General features: G+C 50.9%; 1 long non-coding RNA gene and 2 pseudogenes across 1 annotated transcript; all 3 read right to left on the reverse strand.

Moving 5' to 3' along the window:
- Positions 1–1,190: 1,190 nt before the first annotated feature.
- On the reverse strand, positions 1,191–3,081 carry LOC120676573. Its single transcript, XR_005675881.1, has 2 exons — positions 2,668–3,081; positions 1,191–1,556 (listed from the first exon to the last, which is right to left on the reverse strand). It is a non-coding gene; the product is annotated as an uncharacterized LOC120676573 (long non-coding RNA).
- A 2,202-nt stretch (positions 3,082–5,283) lies between these two features.
- LOC120676565 lies at positions 5,284–7,844 on the reverse strand (annotated as a pseudogene).
- Positions 7,845–20,525: 12,681 nt separating this feature from the next.
- Positions 20,526–21,597, reverse strand: LOC120676542 (annotated as a pseudogene).
- Between the last annotated feature and the right edge of the window lie 331 nt (positions 21,598–21,928).

The raw sequence follows: 21,928 nt of genomic DNA on the forward strand, positions 1-21,928 counted from the left end.
CAAAGTGGCTTCGCCCCTAAGAGTATGAGCCTGTTTGGCTAGGCTTTAGCTGCCTCCAGCTTCACCAAGAGCTACCGTAGTGTTAGAGGAGCCTGAGCCACAATTTGTGGCTCACGAGCTCCATATGGTTTTGTGACGGGGAGGGAGGAGAGAGAAAATAAGCTTTAGTGAACAGTATGATTAGTTGGATGATTGTATGCCCTAAAACGGTTCTAGATGGTACTAACATAGGATGATTAGTGAACAATTTGTTTAATCGAGATATAGATGATTAGTGCACCGGTTTAGTTAGTTAAGGGGTTGATATGCACCAATTAAAACATAGGAGATGAAAGTCACACTTTAGCGATACTTAAGGGATGAAATATACACTTTTCTGTAAGGGAAATCATGTGTTGAATAGCTACGTTAGTGATTTATGCAACAACTTTTTGTTGGATCAATCGCTTATATATGACATAGTTTAGTTACTGTTTTTAGTCTTGAATTCTTGATTCATTTCAAAAGTTGAGGGATGTTGAGGGATGAATTTGAGCCCCGGAGCAAAGTTGAGTGACGCAAACATCTATTTTGCCTTTTTTAGTACATGCATTGGAATTTTGAAAGATCAAACGTAAATTTTGACGAACAGTTAATCGAACTACATGCAGAGTTCAATGTTTTAACGTTTTTGAATATGTTCAAATTTCAGATATCCTTTAATTCAGCATTTGATTATGATATAGTATATTGAAAGATAAATATTTTTTTTACATTTCAAAAAAAATATTGTAGGAGAAATTGGAGATCCAAATATAACTTTTCAAATCATATTATTATGCCTACTATAAACGAAGGGACGTAGTGTTATCTTTTGCCCCACAGTATAAACTCATTCTAGTTTTGCGCACAGTATAATTCCCAATTATATTTGTTTTCTAGCTTTTTTCCTTGTTCTGAGAAATCCTCGTTTGAAGTTTAGAATAAGAATTCTTGTAACGTTTTAGCTGTATACACCCACCTTGTGGGTATAGAGGCCGGGTTAATCCTTTATCTAAAAAAATATTTTCCAATCATATCCACTGCCATCATGAGCATAAGTTTACACCGCACCTTTCAAGTGTCTTCAACCACTTACAAGAGATCCCATAACAGCATGAGTACCATAACAAACTTGAGGTAGTCCCAGGCTTCGAGCAGAGACATCCATATGGAGGAAAGAAATTTAGCATACATATATCAATATAATGTACCCAAGGTTTACAGTAAAACTGTAGCAAGATACAATCTATCCATATTCCGTTTACTGGGCTGCAGCAACCAAAATTATCCAACTGGATGATACAACAACAAAATCAGTTACATAGTTTGGGGGTTTAGTTCCCCTCCACGCCTGCTGCTGTCACTGCTGGTCCGTTGCCTACCCAGTATTTGTAAGCAGCATAAACAGAGGACACGACTACGACACCGAGGACCAAGTAGGTGAAGATCGTGATCACACTGATTTGGCTAGGGACCTTCTTCACTTTGCTTTGTGCCAGCAACGCCTTTGGCTTGAGCTTCGCCATGCTGCGCTTCTGATAATGCCAAGCGAAAAGAACAGAATCAGTATAAGCAAGTTGTGGATAGTACCAAGCATGGTTTTCGTCGAGCCAGTGTCAATCCAAAAAAAAAAACAACAGTAAGTCTGGAGCTACAGTGCATCAGGTTGTCAAAATAAAAATGTTGCTAAGGTGATTGTTTCTTTCAAGCTAATAACACCTGATTCATAGTGTAAAAGAGGTAGCAGAATGCATAATATCATAATTTAAAATTTTGAAAATATGATACAGGTATATAACGGAGGCAATGATGGGATCAGAACTTCAGGTTGCAAGTGTTCCATGTGGGGCACAAAATGGAACTGCTGGAAAACTTTGCATCTTGATTGAACCAAATTTCCAATTGGCTTCCAAACATTCAGAGAGTACAGTCTCTTGGTCTTGTAAATAGCAATATAATTCAAAAGAGGAGCTTAACAAAATAACAAGTGTTGAATGCAAATGGGTGCAAGTGCAAATAGCGTAACAGCATTTAGATTCGTGCACTCAAAAGTTGCTGACAATGATATGCAAACTATTGGATTTTTCATTTATAGTTGAAAGACTTGTTGGACAGCACAGATAAAAGATGATAGTCTCATGGAGTTACATGATTATTGAAACAAGAGGCAAAGAACCCACTTGAAAACTCCATCCATAACAAAAGTTTCAGGTAAGTGCTAGTTGTATGATATGGCGTAGGGGACACTTTGACGGACATAAATTAAAAAAATCATGAATCAATTTCTACAACTTTGCAGCCTGAATTGACTTATGCACTCAATCAATTTACTTGCTTCATAGGAAGCAGCGACAAGCTAATCATACAAGTCATTCCTCCCTTCCATCCTCTCTTACTACTTCAGAATTCAGATGTGGCCAACGCAAGTTCATACTCAACCTAAAGCAATACTAGGTAGTAGTATGGACAACCGCACCCGTCCCCAACCAGATCCCTCACCTCCCAGCGCCGGAGACGCCGTTGGAGGGAAGAGATCCGGCGAGGAGCGGGCCGGGATCGAGAATCGCCCGTGAGTCGCCTCTGTCTACTGTAGAAATAGGGGAGACGGGGACGAGAAGGGAAAAGTAACTCGGGGGTGTTCCTTACCTGCGCCTGCCCCACAACCGCGCCCGCTGGCTCGCCTCGCTTGCCGCCGCCGTGCCCGCTGGCTTCCGTCGCGCCGGCCGCACTAACCCGGGCCAGATCGGCCGAAGAGCCGGCCGGATGCCCAGATCTGCAGCTCTGTCGGCCGGATCTGCAGCTCCGCCGGCTGGAGGGGGCGGAGCCCCGGCCCGCGGATGCGCGGAGATGAAGGGAGGATGGAGGGAGGCAGGGAGCTCAGGGAGGGAAGGGAGCGCCGGAGGCCCGGTGCGGGCGAGCGCAAGCGGCTGAGGCGCTGAGGTTGCCTGGAGGAGAGGGTGGAGGGAGGGAGGCGTCAGAGGTGGAGGGAGGCTGGGAGGGAGGCGTCAGAGGCGCGGGTGTCGGGGTCTCGGACTCTCGGGGAATGACTAAGGAATGACTGAGGAGAGGAGGGGAGAGGCGGAGTGGAAGAGGCGGAGGCCGGAGGGAGGGGGGCGGTGCCTGTTGGGCTGAGGTAGCGGGCCTCCAACGGGCCGGCCTATTAATCCGTGCCGGGCTGTGCCAGCCCACGGGCTGGGGTGTCGGCCCAAGCCCGGGCACGGTTAACGGACCGGGCTAGCCCGGGCACGACGGGGAGCGGGACGGGCTGGGTTTGGGCCAGGCCAAAAAACCGGGCTATCGGGCGGGCTGTCGGGCTGCGGGCTGTATGGACAACTATGGGCGAATGGAATGAATAGTCTTGGGGGGAGACCGGAAGGGAATTGCGACTGGATCTAGATCTGGATCAAGACGTGTTGGTCTGTTGGAAGCTAGGAGGAAACCCGTCGAGGCCGAGACGCAGACGCGGTTGTGTTGTGCGCCGCCGCTGTCCGCTGTGGATGGAAAGGAATCAGGCCTCGTGCGCTCGCGCTAGCCCCGGGCATTCGGTTAGAACTGAACCGATCGATTCGGTTTCTCGGTTCTTACAAAAATTTGGTTCCTAAAAAATAGGAACCGATCGGTTCTTCTCAGGAATGGGAACCGAGAAAATTCGATTTCAGTTAGTTCGGTTCGGTTCCGGTTCTAACCAAACTAACCGAGGTTTACTAAACAAAGAATGAAAAAAATAGAAAAGAAAAAAAATTCATCGGCGAGACGAGCTGCTGGCGTGCTCCCATGGCCGCGCCATTGATCCGCCTCCGCCGCACCCTCCCATGGCTGCCGCGCCGTCGATCTGACGCCACCACACCGTCCCTAGACCGCCGCACCGTCGATCCGCTGCCGCCGCGCTCACCCGCGGCCGCGCACCGTCGTTCCTCCGCCGCCAAGCCGTCGATCTCCGAACGTCGCGCCCTCCAGTGGCCACCGCGCCGTCGATCCGCCACCGTCGCGGCAGCGCGCCGTCGATCCGTCGCCGCCGCACCGGGAGGAGAGGGAGGGAGGGAGGGAGGGAGGGAGAAGGTGGCCAGGAGGGAGGGAGACGGCGGCCGGGCGCTGGCGGCGGGGGAAGCAGGCGCCAGGCGCGGACCGAGGCCGGCGGGGGCGCGACCGCGCGACACGCATTGGGCGACGAGGACGGGGGTGCCACGGGGATGGCAGGGGCGCGTCGGTGTGATGGGGTGCGGGTGGGAGGCGGAGGCAGGGAGAGGGAGGGGGTCGAGGTTGAGAGTGGGCGAGTGGAGGTAGTGATTTAGGATTTTGTTTGGGCCTTGGGCCAACCTAACATGTTAGTGGGCTGAATCTAGAATGAGGTCGATTCTTCGGTTAACCAGTCTAGGAACCGAAACCGAATCGAGTATTTCGGTTCCTGAGAACCAGGAACCGAAATTCTCGGTTTTGGTTCGGTTCGGCTCCGATTATTAGTTTTTTTTGATTCGGTTCTCCGTTCTCGGTTTTATTTGCCCAGGGCTAGCTCGCGCAATCATGTCTGGCTGGCCTGGTGTTTTGAGCTGTCCGGCTGCGGGGCTGACTGGAAGGGGATTCTGCCACATGGAGCTCATTTGCTTGGACAATTACCAGATAAGACACATACGAAGTACACCATTTGATTATCAGAGAAAATAAAAAGGCTATACGTCCTCCATCCATAATTAGTGCACTTTTAGAGTTTAAAATTTGTTCCAAAATAAGTGTAATATAGACAACCTAATTGTAGTTGCTTTTGTTCTACTTTCTCTTTTTTCAAAGTACAATGATTACACTTTTATAAGGGTATATATAATTTCTTAACAACATTGATTGCTCCATCTCAAATCTAAAAGTGCACTTATTTTGGAACAGAGAAAATACACCAGATAAGGCATGTAATTTAATTTACTACACCAACATTAGGAGACACTTCTATATAGGGGGTGTTTTGGAACAGGGACTTAAAAAAAAGTCCCAGGGACTTAAAAAAAAGTCTCAGGGACTTTTTAGTATTTAGAAGTATTAAATAAAAGTTAATTTTAAAAATAACTGCAGAATCCTGGGGCTAAACTGCGAGACGAATCTAATGATGTATCTTAATCTATGATTAGCGAATGGTACTGTAGCATCACTGTAGCAAATTATGAATTAATTAGGCTCATTAGATTCGTCTCGCGAAAAAGCACTCAGCTGTCAAAAAAACATTTATAAACAGATTTTATTTAATACTGTAAAATAGTAAGATTCTTTTTAATGTGATAGAGACTTCTGAAAAAAATTTGGTTTCAAACAGGGCCATAGTTGCATAATACAGACCACCCTAGTTACCCGCCGAAACAATCATTCCAACGTGAAGTTAATGTACTAGTAACATGATGTGCGCCCTTCCAAAAAACGAACCCATCCCACGAGGCCCCATTGGCTCCATGGCGGTGGCGGTCGCCATCCTCGTTTCTTGAACAGGTCGGCCGTGAAGGTGACGCCTGTGCCGGGCAGCCAGGCGAGCCCGTCGATGAAACGCCGGACGGTGAACCGGCCGGCGACGGCGATCATGTGGTACCCGGGCCACTTCACCCGCCCCGCGACGCGCGCGCCAGGCCCGTAGTTCCCGTACTCCCCGTAGAAGAGCGTGGCGAGCGCCGGGCCGCGCTCCCCGGCGCCGGTGGCGGCCCACTCCAGCCACCCGCGGGGCTGCATGCCGGGGCCCAGGTAGGACTCCATGACCACCACCCGCGAGAAAGGACTTCCACGGCCGGCCCAGGAACGTCGGGTGCCGGGCCTCCACCACGCAGCCGTGGAAGGCTAAGCCCGTGTTCTGGATCGGGTCCCGGCGGCCCTGCGTGGCGACGCTGCCGGCCTGGCCGGGCGCCAGCGGCGGCAGCGTGGCCACCAGCGTCCGCTGGAGCACGGCGGCGCCGTTGCCGAAGACGAAGTTGACGGTGCCGGCGACGCGGCAGTCGCGGTAGAACTGCCGGAGCGAGTGCGCGTACAGCGTGTCCTGGTGGCCCTCCACCGCCACGCGGAAGAAGGCGGAGCGGTCCGAGTCCACGGGCAGCGCCACCGCCTGGTGCGCCGCCAGGCCCGCCGTGTTCCGGATCGTCAGGTCCCGCGCTACGAACCCCCCCTCCGGCCACCGCTGCATGCCAAGCAAAGGTTGAGATTAATGGAAGAACACACGTGCATCCTGCCTTTCGAAATTAAACGAAGCAGTAGTAATGCACGGCAATAACTCTGCCGCCGCGAGCTTTAATTTAGTATCGACGGTCATGTACATACCGAATGTGGCGCTCCGGAAGGTGGTCCAGCCGCCGGAGAAGCTCCGGCTGCCGGAGATCACCGTCTCGCCCATGCCCTCGCCGACGAGCACGATGTTGGTCTTCTTCTTCCTCACCTCCACGTTCTCGTGGTAGACGCCGCGCTTCACGTAGATCACGTACTTCCTCTTGCTGTGGCTCGGCGCCCGCGCCACCGCCTCGCTGACGGTCCGGTACCGCCCGCTGCCGTCCTGCGCCACCACGACGTCCACGCGCGCCGACCTGGCGCCGGCGCGGGCGCGCTTGAGCAGCAGCTCCTCATCCCCGCCGCCGCCCTCGATGTCCATCACCCACGGCGGCAGCTCCGAGCCGGGGTCGCCGGCGCCGCCGCCGCCCGTGCCGTTGTTCCTCGGCGGCGCGTGGTGCAGCAGCGGCGTGATGCTGCGCAGGCGCTTGTGCATGGCGAGGAGGTTGCTGACCAGCTGCGAGAGCTGCGCCACGGCCGCCTCGACGCGGCGCAGCAGGCGCCCGTCGGTGCCGCGGAAGCTCTCGAGGCAGGTGTCCTGGTTGCCCAGCGCCGCGCTGAGCCACGCGTGGAGGTCGTCCTCCGCGTTCCGCGCCGCCGCCGCGCCGCGGGCCCCGGACGCGTCCGGCTCCTCCAGGCCGTCGTCCGTCTCGGCCATGGCGTCGAGCGCCCACCCGAGCTCGTCGACGGAGTACCCCAGCAGCTCGAGGCAGTCCCGCACCGCCATCTCCTCGCGCGCGTGGTTGGACAGCGAGGCGAGGGCCCCGACGGCCCCCGCGGCGCCCACGGCCTCGCCGAGCGTGCCGCGCAGGGCGGCGCGGAGGACCGGCACGGACCCGCTCCCCGCGCCGCCCCGCGCCGTGTCGAGCCGCGACACGCACGCCTCGCCGCGCCCGCCGGCCGACGAGACGTTGAAGCACGCCTGGCGCAGCAGCGCGTCCTCGAAGGCCTCCGCCTCGCCCGGGCTCTCGAACGACAGGCCGGCGAACACGGCTCGCCCGTCGCCGCTGCGCGCGGCGGCGAGGAGGAGCACGGACGTCAGCAGCAGCCGCAGCAGCAGGGAGGAGGAGGCCATCATTGTTGACGAAGCTGCATGCAGCTTGCGTGTTGCCATGAGCACGAGGGGCGCGCGCGCGTATATACAGGTATCCACCCGCGCGCCCTCCACTCCTTGGTGCCGATGGAGGCAAGGTATAGTTTGCTGGGGAAGAAAGGTGTGCACGCAGGCAGGGCAAGTCTTTGCGAGCCCTTTTTTTTGTCTGAGAAAAAGGGGGTTCCTTAAGGCGGTAAGCTCTTGCCATTTCCTCCATGATTTGCTTTCGAGCGAATCGAAGGTCGCTGCTATTGCTCGTGCTTCGTCACAGTGATCGATAGCATCAGGACACAGGATTCAGAGCACCGATGGTGCCGGTCGATTCCTGATCGGGTTATCGATCTCGAGCGAGCGAGCGAGAAGTATCCGGAAGCGCGGAGGTGATCCCCGGGGCGGGGGCAGATTGTGCCATGCTTGCTGGGCAATTCTCATGCGTGCGCACGCATCGGATGCGCGATCGCGAGGATGCTCGCCTGGCTGCTTCCGGAGCTGAAAAAGGTTGGGGGGGGGGGGGGGGGGGGGCGGACGACCGTCGTGCGCTCAAGGAGCCATGGACAGCAAGATCCGGGCAGCAGATGCCCGGAGCACTCAGGGTCTGTATAGATGAAACGCAAAAAGGAATTTCTTAATTTGAAGTACTAAATAAAGTCTATTTATAAAACTTTTTACACAGATGGGTTGTAAATCGCGAGACGAATATAATGATGCTAATTAATCCATAATTAATAAATAATTAGCGGATGGTTACTGTAGCACTATTGTTGCAAAATATGGATTAAGTAGGCTCATTCGATTCGTCTCGCAATTTAGTATTCCATGCATGTGTCGAAACATTCGATTTGACGGCTTTTTTGCGTTTACGGGGTTTATGAGGTGAGAACTAAACAGGGCATCAAGGTTAGGGGTGGAATCGAGCCGAGCCTCGACTTTTTTCGAGCTTTCTTCGAAATCAATATATTCGTATTTATTATAGTCTCCCGTGTTGTTTGATATGCAACTTCAAATCGAGCATAACGAGCCGAGCCGAGCCGAGCCTGCCAAAATTGACTTTTGTTCCAAATCAACTAATCTTTATTTTAAAAAAAGAACGAACGTAATCGGAGCAATTTTGAAACGAGCCACCAAGCCAGCTTAACGAGCTTTTTTTTCCCAACCCTAATCAAGGTGTCTATTCCATTCCAATTCATTTTGGTGGGCGCCGCGGGTTTGTAGAGATGCGCTCGAATCGGTGCTGATCCTGAATCTCTGCTCCAGTGAAGTCGAGTAGGGGCACTTGCTTAGTGGGACCACCTCGTCAGGCATCTCAAGCAAACGCAATAGTCAAAACTCAAAAGTTTTTTTAAAATTAATTAATAAAACTTAGAAATTTGGATCTCAGGTAATACGACTAGAAATTTAAAGAATTGGATGTGGATTTTAAAATTTTAGAAATCTAGATGATATCCTGAAATCGGTTTGAGGACTATTTTACTCCTTGGCTTGACGAGGCAGAGACAGCACCCATTCAAACGTTGGCCTCGATGGGTATAGTTGGCCAAATGAGATGGGCCAAATGGGCGGCCGGAAGCACGATGCGAAAAGCAGCGGCTTTTTTATTTTTATATTTTTTAAAAAATATTTTTACAGAAATATATTTTTGATTTCATAATTTATAATTTTATATCTCTACTGCCTGGCTGCGGGGCGGCTGACCCCCTGCCGCCCTGTAGCCGGGCGGTAGGGACTTATATATAAATAAAATTTAGTTTTTCATGCATGGAGATCTCTAGCCGGAGCCGGTCGCCCTGCTGCGGGGCGGCAGGCGCCCCCCTCAAATAGGCTGGGTACAGCAGTGACGTGTGCAGAGAATGTTCATCAGTCAGAAGGTCCCGGTGAGATGGTCACGTTAAGGACTCCAATTGGATCGAGCTTGACAGGCTACCAAGGTGGTTAGTAGGAGAAGTAGGCTCTATACACATGACGGGACTGGGCACGGCAGTTCTGTCGTCTGAAATTATCTCGTGGGTGTGGAAAATACTGTGGGCCCTTCCTTGATATGATCATTACAAGCAACAATTTGTTTCAGAAATGATCTGAAAGAAAATCATAGCCGCGTGGAGGAGAACCATCTTGATGGGCTGTCTACTGCGTTGCATCTGATTAGCCAGTAAGTCACCCAGGGTATAGCCCTCTAGGCCTGGCTGTCTCCACTCTGCAGCCTGCACTGTCCAGTGAACTCGACTCATCATAGGATAGGCTAGCCGCACTGTCCAATGAACTCGACTCATCATAGGATAGACTGTCCTTGAAATGGCTGGGTGCCCTGCCTGCCGCCCGGCCAGCGGGCGGCCAGTGCCTACCGCCTGGCCAGCGGACGGCCGGCTCCGGTCAGGATCTTCATGCAAGAAAAATTAAATTTTATTTACATATAAGTCCCTACCGCCCGGCTGCGGGGCGGCCGGGGCCGGCCGCCCCGCAGCCGGGCGGTAGAGGTATAAAACTGTAAATTATGAAACTAAAAATATATTTCTGTAAAAAACATTTTTAAAAAAAATATAAAAATAAAAAAGATCCCCGAAAAGCATGGAACAGGCACGCCTGGCACAATTGCAGTAGTGCCTGGGCTGGCCCATTACATCGTGCGGGCTGTGCCTAGGCCGCCATCCCGACCCGTAGTGCTGGCCCGAGCATAACCCGACTAAGAGCCAAGCCCGATAGCGGCCCATTAATATCCTACAATCTATTCTTCCCCGTATATATACACCTCTCCTAACTCTAATTTTCACCAACATTGCTCTTATCGAGCCGCCAGCCCGCCACCAGTGACCATCCTCCACTCCCTTTCTTCTCTCTCCTCACGATGCTGACGTCGCGCTGGCGCCAGCCTCGCGGTGTCGCCGCCGCCGCATGACCACCCGCCATTCCTCGCGTCGTGCCTGCCGCACGGGCACCAGTCACCCCTCGCGCCATTGCCGCCACGCGGCCGGTGGCCTCCCCACGCGGCTCGCGCCGTCGTCGTGCCGGCTGGCGGCCTCCCCGCGCCGGCGCTCGGACCTCCCACTCGACCTCTACGCTCGCTGGTTGCCGCTCCTGCCTGCCCCTCGGACTCTGCGCTCCGCCAGCCGCTACTCCAAGCTCCCGCGCGGCCTCCACGGGCTAGCAGGCCGCCACAATTAGATGGCCATCGTGCTGTGCCTGGCTGGTGGTGTGGCATGTCGGGTGCCCCGGCACGGCCCGTTTACATAGTTGGGCTGTAATCGGCCTGTTTACATAGTTGGGCTGTAATCGGGCCGGGCCACAACGAGGTCGGGCCGTGCTAGGCTAAGCAGCCTGGCATAGCCTGTTTGCATGGCCGGGATAAATCAGATCAAGCCACAATGGGCCCATGCTGTGCTCGGCTGGGCAACCCATTTGGCCATCTATAACGATAGGGAGCACATACGAGGGCGCAAATAATCGGGATCACGCGCGCGTGTGCGTGCGAACCTATCGCACAAGCGCTGGCGCGCGGTCTGCTTGCTGGTGGTGGGTGGTTTGCCAGCCCACTAGTAGGTTGAAGGTCTAGTTTTTCTTATTTTTCCTCCTGAAAGTTTTAATGAAATATTTTTTCCTATTTTGTTCCAACAGAACAATTTATTCTAGTGGAATATTTGTTTTTCAACTGGACAAATTTTATTTTTCTGTTCTAATGGAATTTTTTTTCAAACGCAATAATTTGTTCCAAGAGAATAATTTAGTTCCAATCATAGAGAGCAGCCGTGGGTTGGCGGTAAAAAAAAATCACGACCCAGTTTCCCTGGGCTCTTCTGCGATGGGTCTGCTCGGGCCACTCGGGTGACCACGAACAGCACCCTGACGAGGATCATTGCCAGCGAGGCAGCGATGTGCGTGGCTCTGACGTCACGAACGTAAGCACGATTAGGGATGGCAACGGGTATATACCCGCCGGGTGGTTCCATCCTATACCCGTACCTGCAAAAAAAAAAATATACCCGCTATAATACCTATATCTGTATGCGGGTACGAAATCGTTCCCATACCCGTACCCGTCGGGTAAAATAAACTCGATGGGTAACCCGTACCCGATTAGGTACCCGCTATGCACATATTAAATAACACAAAACTAATAAATATATGATATAAATACAATCACAAATCATCAAATATAAGTAAAAAAGAGGAAGACAATAATTAATAACATAGCAACAAACAAATTGATCAATTTTTGAATATATATACCTATATGGATCTAATTTATTATGTTCTATGCATGATTGTTGCGGGTATAAATTACCCATGGTAATGCGGGTATGAGTAGTTCACACCCGTACCCGCACCTATTTACCCGACGGGTAGAGGATTGTTCCCATTAACATACCCACGGGTGAAGAATTCATTCCATACCCGCCTTTATATCGGGTAAAACCCATCGGATATCCGGGTATTGGGTACCCATTGCCATCTCACGAGGCTGGAGTAGGCCCACCGCCTGCGTACCACGGCGGCGTGGGCGCGCCCGGGAGCAGCATTGAGCTGCTGGACCCCGTCCAGCTGGCTTCCATGAACAACAAGCACCGCCGCCGGCGCTCGTCCCCGCATGAGTGGGTCGCCGGCGATGTGCCCGTTGCCTCTGGTACGGCAGAGCCGAGAGCAGCGTCGTCATGGAAGTTGCTGTTCGGTGCTTGAAAAACCTGAAGAACTTCACGTGTCGTCATGGTTGTTGCTGCCTGCCTGCGCTGCGAGCGACGCACCAAGGGTAAGCCGCCGGTCCGCCCTCCCATCCCTGCCGCGTGCGCTAGACGATGCGTGCGCAGGACCCGAGCGGCCGAGTCCGACGACGACCGCACGCCGCGTCCTCGTACCATCTGTGACATCCCGGTCCATGGCTTAATAGGATTGATAGAATACTCATGTCAACAAGTTGCAACTTCTTTTCCAGAAGCCGGTCTCCAAAGAACTCCGAGGTTAAGCGTGCTTGGCCCGGGGCAATTTGGAGATGGGTGACTGACCGGGAAGTTATTCCCGGGTGCGCACGAGTGAGGACAAAATGCGCAGAAAAGACTTGTGTTGGTCTGTGAGGGTAGTCTATGCCCTATAAAGCTGCCAGATGTAAGCGGGCCCGACCTCGGGGAGGCGGGACGTCACAGCTGGTATCAGAGCTGAAACGCATCGGGGGATGGTACGAGCACGACTAATTTTCAAATATTACAAATTAAAAATAAATTCCCGAGAATGAAAGTCATTTAATAGTGTGGGTGGGATTACTTGTAATAGCCCTATATAGTTTTTTCCTAGAGTTGTGAGTAAGTGTTCAGTGTTGGTGAGAGATTAACGTAAGGCGCTCATGCATCATGTTGTTGTATATTTTTCTTTTGTATTTGAAAACTTCTGTTGCAAATTATGCATCATGGCATGCAACATGGCATACATTAATTTCAGTTGCACGTATGGGATTGGTTTAAGGGTTGTCACCCAAGTTTTAGAGTGAAGTTTAGTTTCAGGGTGGCGACTAGTCTGACCGGTCTTGGCTACCGGTCTGACCGGTTGGTCCACGTTGAGCCACACAGCGCCATGCAGACCGGTCTGACCGGTCCGTTGCACCGGTCTGACCGATTGAGCGCAGACACCGGTGTTCAAATGATTTGTTTCCTGCGATTTCTTCCATGATTCGATATTAGTTGCAGTCATGATTATTTTATGTAATAAAAAATGTAACTAATCCAATCATGGTTGAATGCAGAATGGCAGCACCCCCCGAACCCTCCTGATTTGGCTCAGGCCATTGCGGCCATGCTCACCGGACGCGACGAGCAGACGGCACTCCTCCGGGAGATTGTGGAGCAAGGCAGAGCGCAGCGGCATGAGCATCACCACCAGCCTGCTGTCCCTGGATATGAGCAGTTTCTGAGCACTCAACCGCCACTGTTCCACAAAGCAGACGAGCCACTGGAAGCACATAGTTGGCTCCGGACCATTGAGTCCAAGTTCACTCTGCACCTGTACAATGATGGGGACAAGGCAGGGTTTGTAGCTCAGCAGCTCAGGGGCCCTGCACGCACTTGGTGGGACAATCACGTGGCCATGTTTCCCGAGGGCACTCGGTTCACCTGGGCCCAGTTTAAAGAAGCATTCAGGGCACATCACATCCCAGCAGGGGTGATCAGAAGAAAACTCACGGAGTTCTTGGCCCTGAAGCAGGGTAATTACAGTGTACTACAGTACTCTCAGGCCTTCAACACTTTGTCACAGTACGCGGGGTACCACGTAGACACTGATGAGAAGAAGCAGGCGTGCTTCCAACAGGGGCTTAGCAGCAAGCTCCAGGATCGCCTGGCCATGATCAAATTTGACACATTCAGTGAGCTAGTCAATGGGGCTATCATTCAGGAGGATGCCCACTTAGCTCATAAGGCGGAGAAGAAGAGAAAGGCGCTGGCAGTGGGATCTTCGAGCAGCGCTCCCCAGAGGTTCCGTCTGGTACAGTCGGGCCCACAGAGAGCCCCTTTTCAGCACCAGCCATAGCAGCAGTGGGGATACAGGAGCCCTCAGTACACATCGTCACAGGGGATAGCCAGGCCTCCTGTTCCTCAGCAGGGTGAGCAGAAGGTATGGATGCAGCAGCCGGGGATGCGCCCCAATTTATTCCCGTGCTACAACTGTGGGCAGCCTGGACATTTCGCACGCAACTGCCCGATGCCACCGAAGCAGGGCCAGCAGTCCGGTCAGCAGAGTCAGAAGCAGCAAGTGGCTCATTTCAAATCGGAACAAGTGCACTACAGCACCCTTGAGGGTATTCCTGAGGGAGCTCCAGTGATGACGAGTATGTTTCCCATAAATGATCAACCTGTTACTGTGTTGTTCGACTCGGGTGCATCTCACACCTTTATCAGTAAAGAGTGTGTTACTAGACTTGGGCTGGGTGTAAAAAACATGTCGAAGCCGTATCATATTCATTCACCCGGGGGTCAATTGATAACCAATCAGACTACCAAGCAAGTGCCTCTACGGCTTCAGGGAAAAAATTTTACGACCCATTTGATCATGTTGCCAACCCAGAAAGTGGATATCATCCTCGTTATGAATTGGATAAAATTTCATGGGATTATTCTGGACACCTCATCATGTGCGGTGCACGTAAATTCTCCCATTCATGGTTCTATGACATTGTGTCTTATGAGCCCCACACCGTTGACCCATACGGTGAATCTTGTCGAGGACAAAAAGCTAGAGGACATACCAGTGGTATGCGAATACCCGGATGTTTTTCCAGATGATTTGCCTGGGATGCCACCTGATCGTGAGGTGGAGTTTGCCATTGAATTGCAACCGGGAACATCACCAATTTCCCGAAGACCTTATCGGATGCCACCCAATGAGTTAGCCGAGCTAAAGAAACAATTGCAGGAGTTGCTTGATAAGGGTTACATTCGTCCTAGCACTTCACCTTGGGGCTGTCTTGCACTCTTTGTTAAGAAAAAAGATCAAAGCCTCAGATTGTGTGTGGACTATAGACTTCTGAATGCCGTCACAATCAAGAACAAATATCCCCTTTCCAGAATTGATATTCTGTTTGATCAGCTATTCGGGGCCAAGATATTTTCAAAAATTAATCTCCGCTCTGGTTATTATCAGATAAAGATTAGAGCTGAGGATATTCCCAAGACGACTTTTTCCACCAGATACGGGCTCTATGAATACATGGTCATGTCTTTCGGGCTAACAAATGCCCCTGCTCATTTCATGTATCTCATGAACTCGGTGTTTATGCCTGAGCTCGATAAGTTTGTCGTGGTTTTTATCGACGACATTCTTATATTTTCCAAGAATGAAGAAGAGCATGCAGAGCATCTCCGTATCATGCTCCAGCGCCTGCGGGAACACCAGCTGTATGCCAAATTCAGCAAATATGATTTCTGGCTCAAGGAAGTCTAGTTCTTGGGTCACATCATCTCAGACAAGAGGATTTCCGTTGATCCTAGCAAGATTCAGGATGTCCTGAATTGGAAGGCTCCTACCTCTGTTCCCGAGATACGGAGTTTCCTTGGGCTAGCAGGTTACTACCGGCGGTTTGTACCGGACTTCTCCAAAATTGCTAGGCCCATGACGGAATTGCTTAAGAAAGGGGTGAAGTTTGTTTGGGACGAGAAATGTGAACAAGCTTTCCAGACTTTGAGAAAGTTATTGACGTCTGCCCCTGTCCTCGCTCGGTCAGATATTACCCGGCCTTTTGATGTGTATTGTGATGCGTCAGGTACGGGTCTTGGTTACATTCTCATCATTGTTTGTCTTCGCCGAATATTATTCGGTCATTAATACTTGTTGTGATGCATCAGGTACGGGCCTAGGCTTTGTCCTTATGCAGGATCAGCGAGTGATTGCTTATGCCTCCAGAGCCCTCAGGCGACACGAGAGAATTATGCCACTCATGATTTGAAGCTAGCAGCAGTGGTACATGCATTGAAAATCTGGCGCCATTATCTTCTGGGCAATCCTGTTCACATATACTCAGACCACAAGAGTCTCCAGTATATTTTTACACAGAGTGAGTTGAATTTGCGCCAGAGACGGTGGTTGGAGCTGATTAAAGATTATGATCTAGAAATTCATTATCATCCGGGCAAGGCCAATGTTGTTGCAGATGCATTGAGTAGAAAGGCAAGTTGCAACTGCATATCAGCAACACATATGCATGCAACCTTATGCCAAGAGATGGAGAAGTTGAATCTGGTTATGGTAGCTGAGGGTACACTTGCCAACATTACCCTCGCTTCAACACTGTGGGATCAAATTATTGCTGCTCAGAGAAATAATATTGGCATGGAAAAGATTAGGCAAAGGCTCAGGGAAAGTGACCCTCGTGTGGCATGCTTCCAGCTGGATAGCGAGGGTGTTTTATGGTTTAAGAACCGGTTGGTAGTACCTAAGAATTGGGAACTCCGAAAACAAATTCTTGATGAAGCTCATCTCTCTAGGTACTCGATCCACCCCGGCAGTAATAAAATGTACCAAGACCTGAGGCAGCGTTTCTGGTGGACGAGAATGAAACGAGAAGTTGCCAAATATGTTTCTGAATGTGACACCTGCAGAAGGGTTAAGACGAGCCACTTGAGATCAGCCAGCCCTTTGTAGCCCTTGAGTATTCCATCCTGGAAGTGGGAGGACATCAGTATGAATTTCATTGTCGGTCTACCCAAAACTTCCAAGGGGTATGACTCGATATGGGTTATTGTGGATCGTCTTACCAAGTCGGCCGATTTTCTACCAGTAAAGACCACACATACAGCGAAGCAATACGCTCAACTATATATGGACCGTATTGTGAGTCTTCATGGGATTCCCAAAACAATCATTTCGGACCGGGGTACTCAGTTCATTGCCCGGTTCTGGGAGCATTTTCATGCCGCCCTTGGCACTCAACTCCTCCGCAGTTCGGCTTATCATCCCCAGACTGACGGTCAGACAGAAAGGATAAATCAAATATTAGAGGACATGCTTAGAGCCTGCGTGCTCACATATAGCCAGAAATGAGATGAATGTCTACCGTTGGCCGAGTTTGCATATAACAATAGTTATCAAGAGAGCATCAGAACGGCTCCTTTCGAAGCCTTATATTGACGGAAATGCAGAATGCCATTGAATTGGTCAGAAGCTGGGGAGAGAACTTTCTTTGGGCCCGATATGGTAAATAAAGCAGAAGAGCAGATTCGGGTTATTCAGGAAAATTTGAAGATTGCCCAATCCCGACAAAAGAGTTACGTGGACAAGAAGCGTCAATCTATCATGTTTCAAGTGGGGGATCATGTCTATCAGCGGGTATCTCCAATGAAAGGAGTTCAACGCTTCGGTGTGGAGGGAAAGCTCGCACCTCGCTATGTTGGGCCTTTCCTTATTATTGAGCAATGTGGGCCAGTGGCATACCGTTTGGAACTCCCTGCCCACTTATCCGCGGTCCATAATATATTCCATGTATCTCAGCTCTGGAAATGCCTCCGTGTTCCCACCAAGATTGTTGATATAGAGGAGTTACAATTGGAGCCCGATCTTACATATCCAGAGCACCCAGTGAAAATTGTTGATTTCAAGACTTGGGTCACCCGGAACCAAGTTGGCAAATTCTATAAGGTGCAATGGAGTAATCACTCTGAGCGGAAAGCCACTTGGGAAACGGAGGACTTTGTCCAGTCAAAATGTCCTGAATTGCTGCACGCCTATCGAGGTATTCACCAATTCCTATCTTTTCAATTTAGCACTCCAATAAATCTCGGGACGAGATTTCTTTTAGGGGGTAGGATTGTAACACTTTAGGTATTAATCACCTGTAAGTAAAAATGTATTATGTTCATTAGTTCTAACTCACGCGACAAATCGCTAAACAAAAAATTTCCTGTCAGCCTGGGCCAGACCGGTCTGACTGGTCGGAGCAACCGGTCTGATCGGTTGAACTGGTTTCAACCGTTTTGGGCCCCACAGTATTTAAGTTGCTCTCTCTCTCTTCCTCACCTGTGGACTCGACCTCACCAGCTCTCTCACTCACTCTCCCCGAGCTCTCCCCTTCTCAAGCCCTAGTTCATCAATCCTTCCTCTTCCTTTGATTCCAAGGCCGGGGAAAGGATCAAGTCCGTGTGGTGGCTCATCTTCCCCTCGATTCCCTCCCTAGGGTGCCGGGGATTCGAGTTCTTCGTGCAAGAAGGAGCTCACTCAAGGTATGAAGGCTCGTGCGAGTCGATCTCCTTTTCTAGATGATCTTAGGTGATTCCCTCTGGTCAAACACCTCCAATGGCACCCTGGAACTAGTCCCTAGAGGGATGTTGGAATTAGTGGGCGATTTTCGCCGCGCCAAGGATTCCAACTTTTAGTCTGGGTAGGACCGGTCTGACCGGTCGGAGGGACCGGTCTGACCGGTGTCGTGGTTAAGTTAAAGGGATCGGTCTGACCGGTATGGGGTACCGGTCTGACCGGTAGGGCAGTGGCTGAGAGGGTTAAATAGGTGGTTGTTGGTGCAATTAGTTAGAAATTAATTCGGATATAGGTTACTTGTAATTTTTATAAGTCATGCATGTATTCTCTCATATCATATGCATATGCATACGTGTAGCAGCCGCAGCGGAGGAAATTATGTACGAGGTGGTTGCGGAGCCACAGGAGCCACAGGGGCAAGCCCTGCAGCAGGAGGATCGTGGGGAGTCGGCCCAAAGCCCATCCCACCCTAGCACTGAGCCGTAGACGCAAGGCAAGCCCCGGTGCACAACCTATTATTTTAATTATGACACCTATATATGTATCTATTACTTATGCATTACGTTTAGGAGTTGTTTGGAACCCTATTTGCATGATCCCTAGGTTTCCTTGAGTTATACTAGCATATATAGGACGATAGAAATGTTATGCTTAATAAGTTCCCGATAGAAGTCGAGTGACTTCTTGTCACTCGCGAGATATAGGATATTTAGAAGTTAAGTAATTTCCGGTTACTCGCGAGATATAAGTTATATATATTTATGTTACAGTCCCTGAGTTATTGAATGTGATATGAAAATATGAGACCGAACGGGGAGTGATGATGATGTATAGGTATGGCAGCAGGACCGGGTTCCTGGTTGTCTTAGCCCCGTTTGAGTCGGTTAAGGACCGGTCGTTGTCGGCAGTGCTGATCGGGGATTGAATTGTACTAACAACATGCCGGGAGTAGGAGGTAGTCGAAACCGGTAAGCCTAGTACTGTCCCACTTCGAAAGTACAGGACTGCATCACCACCCCGTAGGGCGAGTCGAGTAGTCGCGGAGAAATGGGATGCATATGTTTACTTTTGGTGGTCTCACGTTGAGCTTGGCTGACTATATGAAGGTGGGGTGGTTCTATAGTTCGAGGCGGGGAGGAGAAGGGTTGGTGCGTGTGGTCCGACGGGGCATACGCGTGCCGTGTTGGTTAGGTCTACCTTGCAAGGTTAAATCGAATCGATTTGCCGTGTCTCGTAGATATGAGGGCCTTGATCTCTTTGCTGCATCGTAGCAAAATGTTAGAATGTAAGTTATTTATGTATATATATAATCTTGAACACATTGAGTTATTTGGATTGCACCACCATGTTTGTTATAGTTGATTCCTGCAAATACTAGATTAGAGTTAATTCATATATAATCTGAGGCTAAAATAATGAAAGTAAAGAATTACTTTAGTTGCTTTTCTGCAAAATAACCACCAGCCAAATATTTTACATGTCTAGATATGTGGGCTAAGTTATACCCACGGGACGGGTAAGTCTTGCTGAGTATTAGTTGCTCAGGGTTTGTTGCTACCCAAATTATTTCAGGACCTCTGGACGTCGACTTCTGCCCCTGTTGTGTCAAGTTCATCCGCCAGGATGCAGAGGGGTGGCAGGTCGTGGAGCGAGACCCTTAGATTAGGGGTTTGGCGGGTTGCACGCTTGAGAGCTGAGGGTGCAACCCCTCTGTTTTGCTTAGACCGGACTTATCGGTCGAAGGACCGGTAGTTCATGTGGGGAATTCATGCAGACCGGTTTGACCGGTTGGTCGAACCGGTCTGACCGGTAGTGCAGTGGCTGAACACTAAATTAGTTGTAGGTTACTTTATGTTTGAACCTGGCTTCCCTAGTGTAAAGTTGTAAATTATTGTATTTATGTAAACTTTGTAAAACTACTTTGTTTGGACTGGGTTTGTAAGAAGTTGTGTATTATTTATGTCGTGTTGTTCTATTTTCAAGTATATTGTCGTGCTTGTACCATCTGCGCCCACCATCGCGTGGGACTATCGGTGTTATCTCGATCGGACCGTCAAATTAAACTATTAAGCTAATGCGCTCGATATGTTCAAATGCCATTATTAAATTTAATTTAGAGTTTTAATTTAGAATTTTAATTTGACAGTTCCGCCGCACCGTCGTGTCGTCCTTCGCTCGGGCCCTGCCGCCCGACCGGGGCCCTCGCCGGGATTGCTTCGCACGCTCCAAAATGTGAGCTGCTCCGAGCTGCCGGCCGAGGATCCATCCGAGATGGTGGATGGTGAGGTTGCAGAGTTGCAGCTGGTTTCCACTTTCGACTCCGGATAAGTTTGTTCTCGTCGTTTTACACGACGGCTTTGGCAAACGAACACAACATACCGGGACAACAAAAAAAATGCTGGAGAGGGGGGAAAAAGACACTACACCATCTCAGCCCAAGAGGCCAAGAAGAAACAAACACCACATTACGACCAGAGCAGTTCACATACCCTGTAGTTATTGATTGAGCAACCAGCAGCGGAGAACAAGAACGAGAACAGCAAGAGCAACAACTACCACTACACCCTTTTTTTAACAGAACATTAGGCCAAAAAAGAATCACACTTACAAGCTCACGGTCGGATCACCGACCCAGCAGCTGACGGAAAGCTGCCTGCGCCCATCTGGGGAGCCTGTCGAGGCGCAGGTACGAGGTGACCACGGCGAGCGCGGCCATGACGTGAGCACGAGGCTGGAGTAGGCCACCAGGAAGGCGCCCCGGATGAACCGGGACCCGGCGGGCACCCCCGTGAGGAGCCCCACAGTGAGCAGCATCGAGTTCCCGAACGCCACCCAGCTCCCCGCCATGAACAGCCAGTACCGCCGCCGGTGCTTGTCCCGCATGATCGGGTCGCCGGCGACGTGCCCCGCGCCGTCGTCCTGCCAATACCCTCCCGGGATGTTGGTCCCCAGCTGGTACGACAGCCCCGAGATCAGCGTCGCCACCACCAGCAGCGTGCCCGCGTCGTTCGCGTCGAAGTTGGGCGCGTGCCGGCCGCCGCCGCCGCCGCCAGCATTCTGCGGGGGGTTGTCGTTGTCGCCGCCCGGCTGCTGGCCCAACTCCACCATCTGGACGTGGTCGCCGTCGCCGTTGCCGGCGGCGTCCATCTATCTCGCTCGCAGATCCGTGCGTGACCAAAGCGCGAGAATTCTAGGTACTCTTCTTGCGAGCTTCTTGCATCTTGCGCGAACAATTATATAGGACTGTGGGAGGAGCTCGTTGATTCCCTTGTTGCTTCCCATGGAAGGTAGCACTAGGAGTGAAGTAATTTCCTAGAAGGACGCGGGAAGTTAGCGCTAACTGAACTGGGAGTGCGAGTGGTTGACGGACCTGGTCCTCTACTCCTCTGCTCCGGCAAGACGGCAAGACCTAGGCGAGGAGTCCTCGTCAACTCGTTTCTCGATCGCTGTCTGGAGACCTCTGTTTATCCGAGGGCCATGGATACCCTCTTTGTTCTTGCTTGCTTTGTTCAGTAATACGGTTTCCGTGTCGTGAAATAACAATACTGTCAAGTGGAACCTAAGAAATTGGAAAAGGAATGCGTGTGAGGTGGGATCCTATGGAAGTTCTTGTCCCGGTGCCTGCAAAGCTAAAGCCTACGCGTTTTCATGGCGCTGCCTGGTTGTATCATCCAGTCGTTTTTGGATGATTACTGTATGGGTCATTTTCACAGAATAAAACTTGAGTTGAATATTAGTGATTCAGAACTGTTCTTCAGAAAGAGCAATATAGTCAGGGAAGTTTGTAGTATAACTTTGTCTCGCGAGTTAGTT

The sequence above is a fragment of the Panicum virgatum genome, chromosome 5N (genome assembly GCF_016808335.1).
Source record: "Panicum virgatum strain AP13 chromosome 5N, P.virgatum_v5, whole genome shotgun sequence".
NCBI classification, from domain to species: domain Eukaryota; kingdom Viridiplantae; phylum Streptophyta; class Magnoliopsida; order Poales; family Poaceae; genus Panicum; species Panicum virgatum.